The sequence below is a fragment of the Cervus elaphus genome, chromosome 15 (genome assembly GCF_910594005.1).
Source record: "Cervus elaphus chromosome 15, mCerEla1.1, whole genome shotgun sequence".
Taxonomy (NCBI): Eukaryota; Metazoa; Chordata; class Mammalia; order Artiodactyla; family Cervidae; genus Cervus; species Cervus elaphus.
The window spans coordinates 64,473,423-64,491,316 of record NC_057829.1 but is presented as its reverse complement, the minus strand read 5'-3'; the positions used below and the strand labels follow the sequence as shown (position 1 = coordinate 64,491,316).

The following is a 17,894-nucleotide window of genomic DNA, read 5'->3' as shown; positions in this document are numbered from 1 at the left end:
CAAGAGAGACAGCTGTGGAAACGTAGAAATGAACTTATGTCATGGAACTTCACATTACAGAGGTGGTGATGGTGGGGAGATAGATAATGAATAAATGACACAGCAATTTCAGATGATACTTGCTATCAAACAGGATAATTAATAAGAAATGACTAATGACTAATAGGACAGGGAACTATATTCAATATCCTGGGACAAAGCATAATGGAAAAGAATTTTAAAAAAAGAATGTATATATGTGTATAACTGAGTCACTTTGCTGTGTGACAGAGATTGGCATAACACTGTAAATCAACCATACTTCAGTTTAAAAAAATAGATGACCAGAGACCTACTTTAGATCAGGTGGTGATGGAAGAAATTTCTAAAGAGAGGAATATATGAAATGAGACATGAAAGATAGGAAGGAGCCACCAGGCATGGATTCACAGAGGAGCATTGCAGTGAATGGAACAGTAGATGCAAAGGTCCAGAGGTAGGAACAAGTCGGGCAGATTTATGGAGCCAAAAGAAAACCTGTGTGGCTGAAACCTAGTAAGCAGAAAGGGGAGAATAGTTGGAGATAAGGTCAAACAGATAGAATAAACTAGATCAGGAAGAGCCTGCAAGATATTTGGATTTGATTCTAAGACAATGGGAAGTCATAGGAGGATTTTAAGCAGGGGAGTAGTATCATAATATGGTTAACATTATTGAAAAATGTATTCTGGTTGCTGTGTGAAGAACACTTTAGACAAATGATCGAATAGAAACAGAGAGAAACATTTAGGAGACTTCTGTGGAGGTCCAAGCAGAAGATGATGGTGGTTTGGTCAAGAGTGGTAGCAGTAGATGAAAAGAAAAATAGACAGATACGAAGACTTTTTCCAGTACATTGGTTCTATGATTGTCCAAGGAAATTAATATTTTTATTTCCAAAAGAAAAATAATGTAGGCATGCAAGAAGTATGAACATATAACTTTTAATGCCTATGATTTCACAATGGCTTGTACACTTACATTATATGGAGAAAGGGAAAGGCATTCTTTGAAACAAGAGCACTAGTGAAATCAGGGTCATATGCTGTTATGGAATGGTCTCGATGGAGATGTGTTCTCTGCTTTGTACACTGACAATGGTTCTTTTCTTCTCAGTCCTCTGAAGTTGCACCATGCTTATTAGTGATGAGGCTAGAAAGATAATTTATGGCACATCATGCAGACCCTTATATGATAGGCTAAGGACACCATATTTTATTTTATAGGGGAGTCATGGAAGATTTTTCTGAGCAGATTAATACTATGCTCCCACATTTTTATTAAAAATGTTAATTTGGTAAAGAATGGATCAAAAAGGGAGAGATCCTGGAGATAAGAGAATTACTTATAAAACTCTTAGTTATCCAGGCAAGAAGTAATAAGGCTTTAGACTAGGAAAGAGACAGAGATGAGAAAGGAAGGAACTGATGAGATGAGAAAGTTAGAAGGCTGACTTACAGCCTCTAACACAACTTACAGATGGAACTGACTGGAATTAGCAAGTGGAATAGAGGTAGACAAAGGTTGTTTCTGAGATTTTGAATCGAAAAGTAGGATGCTTATTAAGGGAAAGCGGAGAACAGACAAGGAGAGGGTTTGGGGCAAGGGGAAATAGAATGGATCTGTTTCACAATGATGAGAATTATACTTAACATTTCTGAACTATACCGTTAAAAATGGTTAAGATGGTAAATTTTATATTATATGTTTTTAATCACAATAAAAAAAAAGAGAGGAAATAAAGGAAAGGGTAATAAAGGCAAGCTATTTTGTGTTAGCAGCTGCAATCTGCCAAAGTACAGGCTGGAGAGAGAGAATGCCTTAGTACCATCAATTACAGGACAAGTCAAGGAGACCCTGGTAACTATTCAGCTTAAGTTCTATAAGACTGAAACACAGTATCTAATGGTCTCTGCCTGTCCAAAAGCCAGCCCTCCAAGAAACCCTCTGGTGTTTTATTTTACTCTGGACTTCTGAAGAAATACATTTCATATTCAAAAAAAAAAAAATAATAAGCACCAAGTAATACACAAAACTATCCTCACCCAAATGCCCATACCTCTGCCAATGTGCTAGAGGAGCCATGATGAAGTGACACCTCACCTATGGCTTTAGATGGCTTTGGCCTGGCCATTGCCTGAACTGTTTAACTACTCAGGTTTTCTGAGCACCAGCCTAGCTGGCTCCCTGTGAGGGTGATTTATTGGTGTGTTTCTCACTAGTCATGGTTATCCCTTCTTTATCAGTCATTTCCCTCATCTCTCTCTCTGTAATTCAGCCATATTGAGGTATAATTGACAAATAAAATTGTAAGATATTTAAAATGTACATCTTGATGATTTAATATACATGTACATATGAAAGGCTCCCTCCCATTAGTTAATGACCACATCCATCACCTTGCATATTCATCTTTTCTCTTTGTGTGTGGACACTTAAATTCTACTCCCCTGTAAAATTTCAATTATACAATACCATGTTACCAACTTCTACCCCGCCCCACCCCCCCCCGTTTCCTATTACATTTTCCAAGCAACCACTCATCTTTCTACCACTCTAGATTAGTCTGCATTTTCTATAATTAAAAAAATTTTTTTATTTATTTTTGGCTGTGCTAGGTCTTTGTTGTTTCAAGGACTTTCCTCTAGCTACAGTGAGCAAGGGCTACTCTCTAGTTGCAGTGCATGGGTTTCTCATTGCAGTAGCTTCTCTTATTGTGGAGCACAGGCTGTAGGGCATGAGGACTTCAATAGTTGCGGCACAAGGGCTCAGTTGTTTTGGCTCCTGGATTCTAGAGAACAAGCTCAATAGTTGCAGCACACAGGCTTAGTTGCTCCACAGCATGTGGAATCTTCCCAGACTAGGAATCGAACCCATGTCTCCTGCATTGGCAGGCGGATTCTTAACCACTGGACCACCAAAGAAGCCCTAGAATTTTTTGTATGAATGAAATCATATACAGTACGTACTTTTTTTTGTCTATGTCATTTCATTTAATATAATGTTTTTGAGTTTTTTTTTCAAATTGTTCATTTATCAAGTTCATTTCTTTTCTTTTCTTTTTGCTAAGTAGTATTCCATTGCATGAATGTACCATATTTTGCTTACCTGTTCACCTGTAGGTGGTCATAAGGGTTTTTTCCAGTTGTTGTTTAATCACAAAGTTATGCCCAACTCTTTTGCAAGGCCATGGACTGTAGCCCACCAGGCTCCTCTGTCTATGGGATTTCCCAGGCAAGAATACTAGAATGGATTGCCATTTCCTTCTCCAGGGGATCTTCCTAACCCAGGGACTGGACCTGTTTTCCTGCATTGCAGGTCTCCTGCATCCACCAAGGAACCCCTTCCAGTTCTTAGCTTTTACAAAGAAAGCTGCTATTAACATTTAATACAAGTCCTTGTATGAACATATACTTTCATTTATTTGGAGGTACATACTTGGAAATGGAATGACAGGTTCACATGATAAGTCCCAGGAAGGGGGGATTTGGGTTCTAATCAGTGAAAAACTTCAAAACCATTGAATGAATTTTAATCCTTTTTAGTTTAAGATAGACTAAAAAATTTAAAAATTTTAAACATTTATGTTCCCAATTTAGTTGGGATATCTCCCAACTATGATAGTATAAAACTATGCTCAGCATATTGGATGTCCTTAGTTTGTCTTTTGGGGGCTTCCCTTGTTGCTCAGCTGGTAAAGAATCCACCTGCAATGTGGGAGACCTGGGTTCGATCCCTGGGTTGGGAAGATCCCCTGGAGAAAGGTAAGGCTAACCACTCCACTATTCCGGCCTGGAGAATTCCATGGACTGTATAGACCGCGGGGTTGCAAAGAGTCGGACATGACTGAGCGACTTTCACTTTTGCTTTAGTTTGCCTCTAATATTTGTCACTTTCTCTTTAATATTTTAGATTTCTTTTTGGTTTTAAAGTTTCCTTCTTTTTCACCTTCTATGTCTGTTAAGGTGGTTTCTGTTTGTTTGTTCACTCTGGTGTTCCAGTCTCTGAATTTTTTCCTTTATTTCTAGTTCTTTTATGAGTTCTGTCACTTTATTTCAAGTATCTCTACTTCTGATTTCTACTATTTTATGTCTTGTATCATTTTAAAGTGTTTTTCAGCTCATTTTGGAGCAGAATAGCCTTCATCTGTTTCTGGTGTGCTTTCATTTTCACTGTTTGTAAAAATGTTATCTGCTTCTCATTCTCCTTTTCCTCATGATAACCTTTATTGGATTTAATCTTGATGCTTTTCTGTTGCTTGTTTTTATGGGATGTTGGTTTTCCTGAAATTTTATGAGACAGGCGAGTCATGTTTAAAAATGCCAAGTCTTGCTTTCCCACAGTTTCCTGACATTGTTCCCTTCCCCCATTTAATCCGACTCTGTCTTTCCTTGGCTCTATTGATCACCATCACCAGGTGGACACGACTGAGCAACTAAGCATAGCACACACCAGGTGGATAGTTCTCTCAGGAGGGAGACAGGCTGCTTCTGGTTGCTTTCTTAAAGTCCATCAAAAATAATTGATGGCACATATTGTCTGCAGTTTGAGAGGTCTTGGCACTCAGGACCACTGGATAAAGACCTCCTCTGTGAACTCTAGGCTTCTTTGCTTTAAAAAAAGCTTTCTTTAGGGGAACAGTCTAGGCTGGAATCACCCTCTGAGCTGTGCTCTCTCAATGCTGTTTTTCCTTTTCTCCAACTGGATATAAAATTTAGTCTCAGGCCAAAAAAGAAGGAGACTATTGAGTTCCACTCAAGAGGCTGTCACATGGCACAGTAACCAGGACATTCACAAAGTGAGTATCGCTCCACCACTCCTCAAATGATAAAGAGCAAGTCATTTTACCTTCCTATGCTCAGAGACAAATTCCATTTGTCTAGCAAATTGTTTCCAAATGCATCGTAACTTAATTTTTAAAAATTAAAGAAGATAGGGCATGGGCTTTCCAGTTCCATTTGGTAAGCATCACACCATTTTTACCTGACACCCTGTCCCTTCCTGTACATGCACAATCTGCTTGGCTTCTGAAAGCTTTTGAGTTTAATACCCTGGAACTGGGTAATTTTCCCATTTTAAGGAAATATAATTGATATATAGCATTGTAGAAGTTTAAGGTGTACAACCTGATTCGACAGACATATATATTGCAAGAGGATCACCACCCTGTTTTGTTAATACCCATCACCTGGGACTAAGCTATTTTTAAGGCCATGTTTTTCACGGCGCAAGTGTGCGGATTGTTGAAGTGACGATCCCTGGCCTCCGTGCCAGGTTAATTTAATCAAGAATCATGAGCCGTAGCCTAGGAAACTGGGCTTTTAATAAGTGCTCTGAAGGATTTGATCACTCACCAAAACCTGAAAACTCCTGCTAAGGTAAGTTCCAACAGTATCATTCTGACATGAATGATTGGGGGATTAAGGATTGCTAAAGATGTTCATTTTGTCTATCTGCTATGATTCAGAGAAGGGAAGGACACTTTTCTTACTTTTTAAACAGGTTATTAGAAACAAGGCTGAGCAGTCTTTCTCAAAACAGGGCATTAGGATGCAAAAAACATCATGTATGTAGAGAATTCTTAGATTGTGCGGGTGCTGGAGAGAAATTCCAGAGATCACAGGTAGCATGACTACTTCTGCCAGTAATAAATACCATTCATTAATCATCCTGTGCCAGGCAGGATGTATGGACTTTAAATCACCTCATTTGAGTCTTCTACAGCCTTCAGAGGCAAGTATGACTATCTCCTATTATAAATAAAGGTTCAGAAAGGTTAGGTAAATTTTTAAATGCCCCATAGCCGACGAGTTGTTGGGTTAGGATTCAAACTCAGTTCTGAATGATGCCAAAGTTAGCCAGACCACCTCTGCTCTCTGACTGGGGTGATCAGTGCATGGAAAGGAGACAGTGTGGTCTGGTACTAGGGGATTATGGTTCTGTTGGGTCACAGTCTTTGCCCATAGCTGGCGAGAGGAAACACAGAATAGAGGTCTGTTTAGTAAGCACTTCAAGGAGACAGATGGGCATCGTCAATCAATTGTGCCCTGATTTCCTAGAGAACTCAGGAATAGATTCTCATAACCACAGAATAGATTCTCATGGCGTTAGTTGTTATTGAATTGAGAAATGGAAACTGTATGCTGCAAGAATTGATTCCTCTTAAAATTTTTGTTTTCCTCTCCAAAACTTGTATAAATGAAATAGCGATGATCTTCGGGAGAGCTTTTAAAAAAGACAAATGGCTGGGCTCCTCCCCAAATTTATGAATCAGAGTTTCTTGGGGGTAGAATCTGGGGATCTATATCTTTTTAAAAAGTTCGCTGGTGATTCTGTTGGTCAGAAAGGTTTGGGAAGCATTGGATTAAATGATCCAAAATGAATTACTTGGGCTCGGGGGTAACTTTCCTAATTGGAATGGGTCTGATCTGAGTTGCCAGGCAAGCCCTCTCTGGCAGAAAGTGTCTGCTTTCTTCCTTAGCCAATCTCCCCTCCTAATTTGCTTGTACTTCCCACCCTATATCTTCACTGTCGCCGTCACCCGCTTTCCCACCCACTGGCTGAAAAACGACGTTTAGAACAGCAGCGCCACATTGTGGAAAGAAATAGTATTGCACTACAAAAAGCACGACGCCGTCCTCAAGGGTCATTGGGGCTGCGATGACCATTCTGTCCTGCAGGGAGCACCATTTCCTTACATTTTTAGGTGAGGCAGTCTCCTTACCTGTGTGGGGTGACCTCAGTAAACGTCCTTATAGAAAGGCACGAGGTGGAAGGAACATTGCGCCAAACGGAAAACAAAAATCTCCTCACTGTGAAACTAGAATAAACTGGGATGACTAGGTACACAGGCATGGCCAAGCCTTCTGCTGACGTTAAATGCCAATCTCTGTGACAGTCTTGCTCAGGGAAAGACTAGAGTGGTCCCCGTTTCCCAGTCAATATGTGACTTCATTTAAAACATATCTATCGCAGGTAATACCTGCTGTAAGGTATATCTTGGAAAGATTAATTTTTATATGATAATTCAAGCATAATTAATATATCAGACCTCTTAAATGGTGCTATTTCTCCACAGTGACACATTGGCTATATTGATGGAGCAGGTTGGGGTACATTGTGTTCTGATTATTCACCTTTTGATTGATTCCTACCTGGCTAAGTCTCCCTCCATCTCCGTCTGTCTGTCTATTTCTCATACGCACACTCTCATGTTTCTGATATTTATGGACACATTTTTTCAATGGCCTGATCATCTTTAGTGATCTGGCTAGCAAATTAATACAGCTAGAAAGAAGATGTTAAAAGTGTACTTATTTTGTAACAGTTGCATATTGGTTCCAAAGTTGGGAAGTCACACTGGGCAAGATCTGTCTCTGCATATTTGTGTACGATTTCTTGACAGATGATGGTGTGGCTTTGTTTCTTTGCTTTGCAACTTCAGGCTGCTTGGTTTTCTGAACTCTAGAGTTCAGATCTGGTAGCCGGATCGCAGGGTCTAGTGTCCTGGTTTCCTTGTGGTTTTATTTGCTCTGATATGCTTGCTGTCTCCCTAACCAGACTGAAAGCCCCTTGACTGAAGTTTCCAAGCCTAGATCTCTTCTAGCCTTTAGACATCTGCATTGTTGGACATGCACTGCCTGGCCAACATGAATGTTTAGGCTGACTGAATAATGGGGAGAGGTGTTTTAAGAGAATGAGAGGTGAAGGAGAGCCAGGAAAGAGAAAGGGATGAAAAATAATGTTTCTAAAAGACTGATTTAACTGACCAGTGGAAGGAAGTAGTTTCAGAAAAGGAAAACAGAAGAGCAGGTCTAATCAGAGGCAACATGAAGGGAGGAAATTAGTCTAGTTTTTTTTTAAAAGTGGAAATGTTATTGTGGACAATAACTTCTGAGGAGATATGTGATTCATGCATGAGGAAAATAAGATTTCTTCACTGAATGACGACCAAGATGAATGTTTCAAAAGGTATCGTATGAAAGAAAGTTTTACTTTTGGAATGTGTGAGTTGTAAATTCACCCAGTTGGTGAATGAACACAGCTTTAAAACAACAGGCCAGACTTCAGATTTTTCCTGAATGTTACAATCAAGTATTGAAGACCAAAGCCAATTTGAAATCTGACTTTATTCTTCTATAAGAATCAAGCCAGTGTACATGTCTATTAAGATTTCAAAGAGTTCTGGTTGTGCTTTAGCTCCTTAGATACCATGAATTGAGGAGGAGGACAGTCTTGCCTCAGTCCAATACTCAGCTTCATCAGTGAGGCATGTTTTCCATCTGTCAGTCCTAAGTCTCGGAGTCATGTCTGACTACTTGTGACCCTATGGACTGTAGCCCTTCAGGCTCCTCTGGTCGTGGGATTCTCCAGGCAAGAGTACTGGAGTGGGTTGCCCTGCCCTCCTCCAGGGGATCTTCCCAAGCCTGGAATTGAACCCACGTCTCTTATGTCTCCTGCCCTGGCAGGTGTGTTCTTTACCACTAGTGCCACTGTAGCCTTTCCAACACTCAGCCTCATCAGCGAGGCATGTTTTCCAGAGACCCTTATTTAGCGTATTTTAATGCTTAGAATTTAGAAAGGATTAAGATTTATTGAAGTAAAAGCATATTTGGAAAATAGATGTTTTGTTTCTTATTTTCACTTGCTTTTTAGTTGCACGTATACTTGATAGAATACATCTGGAATGTTGTAAAACAAAACTCAGAACTTTATCACTTTGCTCATATTTTTTTCTTTCTTTCTCTCTTCCTTTCTTTCTTTCACATGAAGAAGAGAAGGAGTGCATGTTCTTTTTCCTACCCAGGGCCCTGACAAGGTACTCCCTTTTCCTGCCTCTTTAATAAATATGTTCTCATACCCAGCTCTTGCCTCTTTAAATGTCTTCCAGATTTGCCTGTAGTCTCCTGGAAAATGCCCAGCTCTCCTGAGCACCTATCACTTTATATGCCTTCTGTCTACTGAGCTGTCTCTTGGTGTCTGTTCTGTCTCAGGTGCCTATCCTTCAAGTGTCTAACCTATCGTGGGCCTTGGCCCCTTCATTTAAAACACACACACACACACACGCACAACTCAGAATTGTATCACTTTACTCAATCTGTTTCTTATTTAACCTAAGAAGACTTATATAAGTCCTATAAGTCTTATATAAGCCTGTTTCTTATTTAAATAATTTTTTTTCTGTCTCTGAAGTGATTGTTTTGGTGGTAGTTGTTGTTCAGTTGCTCAGTCGTGTCTGACTCTTTGCAACCCCATGGAATGCAGCACGCCAGGCTTCTCTGTCCATCACGAACTCCTGGAGCTTGCTCAGGCTCATGTCCATTGAGTCAGTGATGCCATCCAACCATCTCATCCTCTGTTGTCCCCTTCTCCTCCTGCCTTCAATCTTTCCCAGCATTAGGGTCTTTTCCAATGAGTCAGCTCTTCCCATCAGGTAGCCAAAGTATTGGAGCTTCAGCTTCAGGATCAGTTCATCCAATGAATATTCAGGGTTGATTTCTTTTAGGATTGACTGGTTTGATCTCCTTGCTGTCCAACGGACTCTCAAGAGTCTACTCCAGCACCCTAGTTGAGAAGGCATCAATTCTTCAGTGCTTAGCCTTTTTTATTGTCCAGTTTTCACATCCATACATTACTACTGGAAAAACCACAGCTTTGACTATACAGACCGTCATCAGCAAAGTAATGTCTCTGCTTTTTAATATGCTGTCTAGGTTTGTCATAACTTTCCTTCCAAGGAGCAACTGTCTTAATTTCATGGTTGCAGTCACCGTCCACAGTGATTTTGAAGTCCAAGAAAATTAAGTCTGTCATTGTTTCCATTGTTTTCCCATCTATTTGCCATGAAGTGTTGGAACTGGATGCCCTGATCTTCATTTTTTGAATGTTGAGTTTAGGCCAGCTTTTTCACTCTCCTCTTTCACCTACAAGAGGCTCTTTAGTTCCTCTTTGCTTTCTGTGGTTAGGATAGTATCATTTGCATACCTGAGGTTATTGATATTTCTTCCAGCAGTCTTGATTCCAGCTTATCCTTCACATGATTTACTCTTCATATAAGTTAAATAAGCAGGGTGATGATGCATAGCCTTGGCATACTCCTTTCCCAATTTGGAACCAGTCCATTGTTTCATGTCCAGTTTTAACTGTTGCTTCTTGACCTGCATACAGATTTCTCAGGGGCAGGCAAGGTGATCTGGTATTCCCATCATTTTAACTTTCCAGTTTGTTGTGATACACACAGTCAAAGGCTTTAGCATAGTAAATGAAGCAGAAGTTTTTCTGGAATTCTCTTGCTTTTTCTATGATCCAGCGGATGTTGGCTATTTGATCTCTGATTCCTCTGCCTTTTCTAAATCCAGCTTGTACATCTGAAAGTTCTCGGTTCGTCTCATGTTGTTTGAAGGAGACATAATCCACTGATTTTAGTGGAATCAGTGTGAAATGGCTGGAATCTGGATCAGTGACTTGGTCATGGTTGTAAAGAAGAATAAATAAGTCTGAAAACTGTAAACTCATGGACTGGAGCATATTGGTTAATTGGGTTTCTGATTAACTATGGGTTATGAGAAGACAGTTTTGTTTGAAATCTCTCTGTATTTCCTCAGTCATTTTGTTGCTTTAATACATAGTCTAATGAACATAATTAAACCTTGTCTTACTGATTCAGCATCCTGCAATGCCTCAGGATCATTACTCTGAACATAAAATACACTTATACACCATACTGTAGCTTCAGAAGGTAGAGAAGTTTAAGATGGCTCCCAGACATTTCTGTACTTTTGAAAAAGAAATCTCTGTGATCTGTGCATTTCACTGTATGTGAATTTACCCTAATCAAGTAAATGCCTGTTACATATTGTAGAATAATGGATTATTCACTCCAGAAGAGACTCTTGAGATTATGAATATTTAATAGATGAGAAAACTAAGACCCAGAAAACAGCAAGGAAAATGAGTTACAGGACGTCTATGATCAGTGTCTCCTGATTGCAAATCCAGAGGCCCTTTGACTCTGCTATGATGCAGCTTTCAAGTAATCTGGGATTATTGTTGTTTGTCTCCCTTCCCCCATAAAAAGTGGAGTCCCTTCTCAAAATTGGCTGTTGAGGGGTTTTGGTCAAATGAATGTAAGCTCCAGTAAAATGAGCTCCCTAGGGGAGCCTGTTTTGTTCACTGATGTCTTTTCAACACCTAGAACTGTTCTTATCCTTTGGAAGACCCTGAATAAATGTTTGTGAATGAAAGAATGAAATGAAATTGTAATATTTATTTTCTACAAGATAACTTGATTTCAAGTTCATAGGCTACCTCTACCTCTGGGTTAATCTACTCAGCATTCATTAAGACTGATCGTATACAGATTACAGGTTAGAATCATTTGAGCCAAAACTTTGAGTTAATAATTAGAAAAATGAAAGATAAATATTAAATAATTATGGTGAAGCATCATGAACTTTTGTCTCACTTTAACCGTGTATCTCAATTTCAAACCCCATGTGTTTGAAGCTAGGAGCCCAGATGCTAAACTGTAAAAACATTCTTCAGATGGTAAAATGGATCAGCAAAAGAGAAAATATCACAACTCAGCTTTGCAAAGCTGTCTGTTAAATATGAGTTCTACATAATAGTCAAATATCTCTTTGAACAAGGCAAACAAAACCATCAAAGCTAGGGAGAACAGGAAATTCTTGGACACTGTACCCTGTACTTATTTTCAGAGATGCCTTTTGACTCTCAAAATTTGTGAGTATGTTTAAATCATCCCATAAGTGCTTCAGTATTAAGAAATACCTCAGAAACAAACTCAAAAATGAATAAATTGCAAAACCCCTCTATTTAAGGACCAGTTTAAAATTTAACCGTGTAAACATCTAAGGTTATGTGCCTCAGTCAGTTCAGTTCAGTTCCATTGCTCAGTCGTGTCCGACTCTTTGCGACCCCATGAATCACGGCACGCCAGGCCTCCCTGTCCATCACCAACTCCCGGAGTTTACTCAAACTCATGTCCATTGAATCAGTGATGCCATCCAGCCATCTCATCCTCTGTCGTCCCCTTCTCCTCCTGCCCCCAACCCCTCCCAGCATCGGGGTCTTTTCTAATGAGTCAACTCTTCGCATGAGGTGGTCAAAGTACTGGAGTTTCAGCTTCAGCATCAGTCCTTCCAATGAACACCCAGGACTGATCTCCTTTAGGATGGAGTGGTTGGATCTCCTTGCAGTCCAAGGGACTCTCAAGAGTCTTCTCCAACACCACAGTTTAAAAGCATCATTACGTGCATAAACAGGTGGATTTAGACTTGGAGTCTTGATTTCAATAATACAAAATCAGAAGATGTTAACTTATCTACAAAACAAGACCCAGATGTTATCACTTTATATTTCTAAAAATGCTTTTAGATCTCCAGAAGTGTTTTAATTTCTTTTTTCTTGAATCACCACTAAACCATAAGCTCCTCAAAGTTGAGGATCATGTCTAACTCCTGTTTATATTGGCAGTGCTTGGCTCGGTGGTGGAAAATAAAAGGAACTTAAGTTGAATGAATGAATTTTAGGGACAGACTTAAGGGTCTTCTTGGAAATTATAAAGATATGTGGAAACATTAATAGAAAAATGTTTATGGGGTCCAGGAACACTTAACTGGAGTAAAGAGATGGGTAAAGATGAAAGGAAATGCAGACTTATCTTTTTGGACTCCAATCTCCGGTATTTGTGAGCCTGCCTCTAAGCCCCTTAATCCTCATTATCACGTATGCCCACTGCAAGAGCTTTGTGGAAAACGTATATATGCAAAAACATCTTTACTGTTACTGAAGTACATTGAAAGGACAGCTTTCTTATAACTTCTAATTTTGCCTGATTTCTGAACTACTGTGCCTATTAGTAAAAAATCTCATACGTGCCATGGAGATATTGCTTTCTGGGTAGAAATTTGACTTTCTGTACTCTCTTCTCTCAGCTTTCTTTTCAAATCAACTTTAACCTGTCCGGAACAAGAAGTTATATGGTAGGAGAGATTACAAGGTGGTGGAAATGGGCGTAGAGAATGCAAGGAAGAAGAGACTCTTTCTGACCTTAAACAAGGAATGTGCAGGTTTTAGGAAGCAAAAGAACTGAAAACAGGCTACCTAGGCAAAGTTGATGGAATGTGCTTCCTCCTTACTGAAGGGCTGTTAGGATCCAGTGTCCTGAGGAAGTTGGTCTGAGACCTTAGGGGTCAGGGCTATTGTGAGGGTCTGGTTTTTTGTTCTTACAGCTTGAAAAGTCATTGTTCATGCCAGCTTTTCCAAAAAGCTGGAAATTTTGGATCAGGAAATTTCAAGATCAGGGCTGAATCTATACTTTATCTTCGCATTTTTCTAGTTAGCAATTGGGCTGAATGTGTAAGCCTCCAGTAGTAAGTGGCACTTTAGGTTAATATTTAATTTATTAACCCTTAGGGAAGGAAGTGTCCGCTTGTATTCCTATTGTTGATTTTAAAGGTTGAAGCAGTTCATACAAATGTTTTTATTTGTTCTTCCCAATGTTGATTTAACAAGATAAGGGGCACAAATGATTATATACAACAAATCAAATTCCTGAACCACAAAAAAAGGTTAGCCAACTATTAATCTCAATTTCTCAACAAAAGGAAGTTTAGTTGTTGTTGTTCAACATTCTTTGCTCTCATCACTGGTTAGCTTCTTTGCAGAGGAGAAACTGAGAAGTTTAGTGAAATGTCCTAAAATTTCTCAGCAGAGCTTTATCTTCTTGCTGCTTGAGTGAGGACCTTAAAATCTATTTGTGAGATGTGGTATTCCATCAGCTAAACCCTGGTAATAAATCCTGTGACCTTTTCCCTTGGGCAGAGAATTAGGTCAGGATTCGGGCTGTCCTAATGCCAAATGATGAACTAATCAGAGGGAAGAATCCCTGGGGGAAGGCACAGCAACCCACTCAAGTATTCTTTCCTGGAGAGTCCCCTGGACAGAGGAGCCTGACTACAGGCTACAGTCCATGAGGTTGCAAAAGAATCAGACACGACTGAAGCGACTTAGCACACACAAGGCAAAATGATGAACTAATCAGAATTCTCTATGCTACTCTCCTCCCTCTTACAGGCATGCACCCCAGAGCCGCCTCCTCAGCCCTAGCCTCACCTCTCTGGTATCCCCTCATCTACCTATGAGAGATGGGGCTTAATTACAGTCAAACTCTATTGTCCCTCTCTCTCTCTTTTTTTTTTTAATTCAAGCTCTTCATTTTATCCTCTCTGAAATCTAAACTGATTTTAAAGATGACAGTGAACTAGTCTGATAAATGAGTTTGAATGAGCCACTTACATTTGCTAAATTCATTTTCTTTCCACTTTCACCTTAATTCACTCTGGCTTTTTTACCCACCACTGAATTGACCCTGATTATTGGTTACCTTCCTTGCTTGAGTTCCTAGATGCATTGGACATGTTGACCCCTCCTTCTTTCTTAAAATTCTTCTCTTAAACTTCACACTCCAATTTCTCCTGGTTTTCCTCCTACCTAGAACACTCTGGCCATTTCTCTATCTCCTTTGTCGATTGCTATTCTTCTGCACAATCCTTAAATATTACTTCCTCAGAGCGCTCTCCTAGGATCTCTTTTCTTATTCTAAGCTTCTGGTTTGTGTGCTTAGCCACTCAGTCATGTCCGACTCCTTGCAACTCCATGGACTGCAGCCCACCAGGCTCCTCTGTCCAAGGGGATTCTCCAGGCTAGAATACTGGAATGAGTTGCCATGCCCTCGTCCAGGGGATCTTCCCAACCCAGGGATTGAACCCAGGTCTCCCACATTGCAGGCAGATTCTTTACCATCTGAGCCATCAAGGAAGCCCAAGAATACTGGAGTGGGTAACTTATCTGTTTTCCAGGGGATCTTCCTGACCCAGGAATCATACTGGGGTCTCCTGCATTGCATGTGGATTCTTTACCAGCTGGGCTCACTTCTGGTTTGGCTGTCTCAAATCCTCTATGACTTTGACCATCTTCTCTATGCTCCTGACTCCCACATCTCTCCAGCTCATCTGTCTCTCCCAAGGTTTAGACATGTATTTCCAATTGCTTCCAGGACACTTCCCCTGGGATGTTTCACAGGAACCTGCAACTCAGCATGGTCAAAACTCATTCTCCACATTTCATCTTCTTCCTCCATGCCCTGAACTCGGTGAATGATGCCACCATAAACCCATTTGCTTATAACCCAAAATACAATTTAACCAATAAACAGTTTTTAAATACTGCTGTGTGTCACATACTATGCTAGCACATGAACACAGAAATAAGGTGTTGGATAAGCCTGGCCCCTGTCCTTGGGTTGCTTATAAACCAGAAGGGAATGCAAACATTAAACAATCATACAAATAACCAATTCATCATAATTGTTGTTAAGCACTACCAAGGAAAAGATAGGGAAGGAATCATTTTTGAGTCTTTCTCCTTTCCATACCTATCAATTCTATCTATCCTCTCAGTTGTAACTCCCAAGTATCTCTTCAGTTTGTCCTCTTCCCTCTTTTCTGCTGCCACCAATAGCTTTCCTTTGAACTGAAATTGCTTCCTAATAGATTTCCTGTGTCTGCTCCTGTGCCTGTAGTCTATTCACCACACTATATCCACAGTGATCTTTTACAATGCACATCTGCTTGTCACTTTCCTATTTTAAACCCTTCAGTAGAATAAGATTGTTTATTAAAAAAGATAATAAAGTTGATAAATTAATAAATAGAGGTGAAAACATAATCTGGCTTTATTGAGGAAAATTCTAGGAGTGGTTCAGAGAGGAAAAAATATTTGACTTCCCATTATAAACTCATCCTTACCATTCGATCTGCTTTATGTATATGTATTACTTTAATAAAAATGAGTAAGTGGTGACCATTTTGTAATGGATTGAAACATCAACTCACTGTGTTGGCACCAGGAACTAATATCTGTTACAGATCAGTTATCCTTCAAAAACACACAAACTCATAGAAAAAGAGATCAGATTTGTGGTTACCAGAGGTGAGGGGTAGGAGAGGGGGAAACTGATGAGTGTGGTCAAGGGGGACAAATTTCCATTTATAAGATAAACAAGTGCTAGGGATGTGCAACATGAGAAACATAATTGACATTGCTGCTTGTTACATATCAAAGTTGTTAACAGAGTAAATCCTAAGAGTTCTCATCACAAGGTAAAAAATTTTTTTGTGAATTTTCTGTCCACAAGAGATGATAGCTGTTCACTAAACTTATTGTGATTATCATTTTGTGATGTTGTTGTTCAGTCGCTCAGTTTTGTCCGACTTTTTGTGACCCTCATGGACTGCAGCACGCCAGGCTTCCCTGTCCATCACCAACTCCCAGAGCTTGCTCAGACTCATGTCCATTGAGTCGGTGATGCCATCCAACCATCTCATCCTCTGCCGTCCCCTTCTCCTCCTGCCTTCAATCTTTCCCAGCATCAGGGTCTTTTCCAGTGAGTCAGCTCTTCCCATCAGGTGGCCAAAGTATTGGAGCTTCAGCTTTAGCATCAGTTCATCCAATGAATATTCAGGGTACAGCATACTGATTTGACTTACATCATTTAGGTAAGTCAAATCAGTATGCTGTACACTTTAAGTGTACACAGTGCTGTAAGTCAACTATATCTCAGCATAACTAGAAGGAAAAAAATAAGGCACTACTGCTCTGTAAAAAAAAGTATTGAAAGTTAGTACACTTGGACCAAGTAGTATACTTGGGCTTCCCTTGTGGCTCAGTTGGTAAAGAATCCACCTGCAATATGGGAGACCTGGGTTCAATCCCTGGGTTTGGAAGATAAGGTGGAGAAAGGAAAGGCTATCCACTCCAGTATTCTGGCCTGGAGAATTCCATGGACTGTATAGTCCATGGCATTGCAAAGAGTCAGACACAACTGGGCGACTTTCACTTTCATACTTGGACCAAGGTGAGAGGAATCTGTGTCCCAAGTCCCAGGTTTTAGGGCCTCTTTGATCCTTCTTTCAATAGGTGGAAGCATCCGTGGGACCAAGAGGCTGTGTCCACCCTGAATCTGTATTCACCTCCTTTTCCGCTAGGTTTTGGGCACTTGGAACCCTAGCACTTCTTGCCCAAGTGGCCTAAAACCCAATTCCAGAGCCTGTGTGGGCCTCTTCCCTGGCCTACCTTCTAAGGGTGGACTGCACCACCTGTGCACGCGTCACCACATCCCTGGTGTGGCTGTTTGAAGGGCACAAAACTGGAACTGAAATGTGGGGATTAGAGAGTTAGCCTGGAGGAGCACAAGGACCTCCGAGAGTGGGGAGGCCTGGGGAAGGGTCTAGAGGCTGGAACTTGGGAGCCAGCTCTCGCCACACTTTCTGGTGTGGAACTCTGTGCCATTCGGAAATTCTAAATCCAAATCTAGGCTTTAAAATATGGAGGCATTTATGTGTTGCAGCAGAAGGAAAGATGACACCTCTGTCCTCTTTTAACAGTTTGTCAGGTTTGTTTGTAAATTCTAAATATTTGAACATAATATGTGAGCCTTTGTTTGTTTTCTTGCTTTAGCTCTGCAAATATTAGGGCCAAACCTGTTGAAAATCCTTATGATAGCTTAGGAAAGGGAGGTTTTAAAGCCCTCTGGATATATCTGTTCCTTTAATCATAATATTTAAAACTGCTTGTTAAATATTTCACAAGCCAAGTTGACATGGGTGTAACTCAGCTACTGGAAAACCCAGCCTGGGCCAAGCAGTCACTTCAGAGATCCCAAAGGTCAGGGACTGAAGGTGACACGATCTGGTCAGGCCAGTCCCAGCTCCCCCCAGCATCTCAGGATGAATGTGTGGCTGTCTTAACTCCATTCAGGTTGAACCTAGAGCCAGACATCCTGGAAAGTGAAG

The 17,894-nt window shown here is 40.3% G+C and overlaps 1 protein-coding gene across 2 annotated transcripts in view; it reads right to left on the bottom strand.

Annotated features, from left to right (window-relative positions):
- Positions 1-17,894, bottom strand: part of WNT8B (Wnt family member 8B) — an 88,104-nt gene that overhangs the window by 45,316 nt on the left and 24,894 nt on the right. The gene's annotated exons all lie outside the window — the stretch shown is intronic.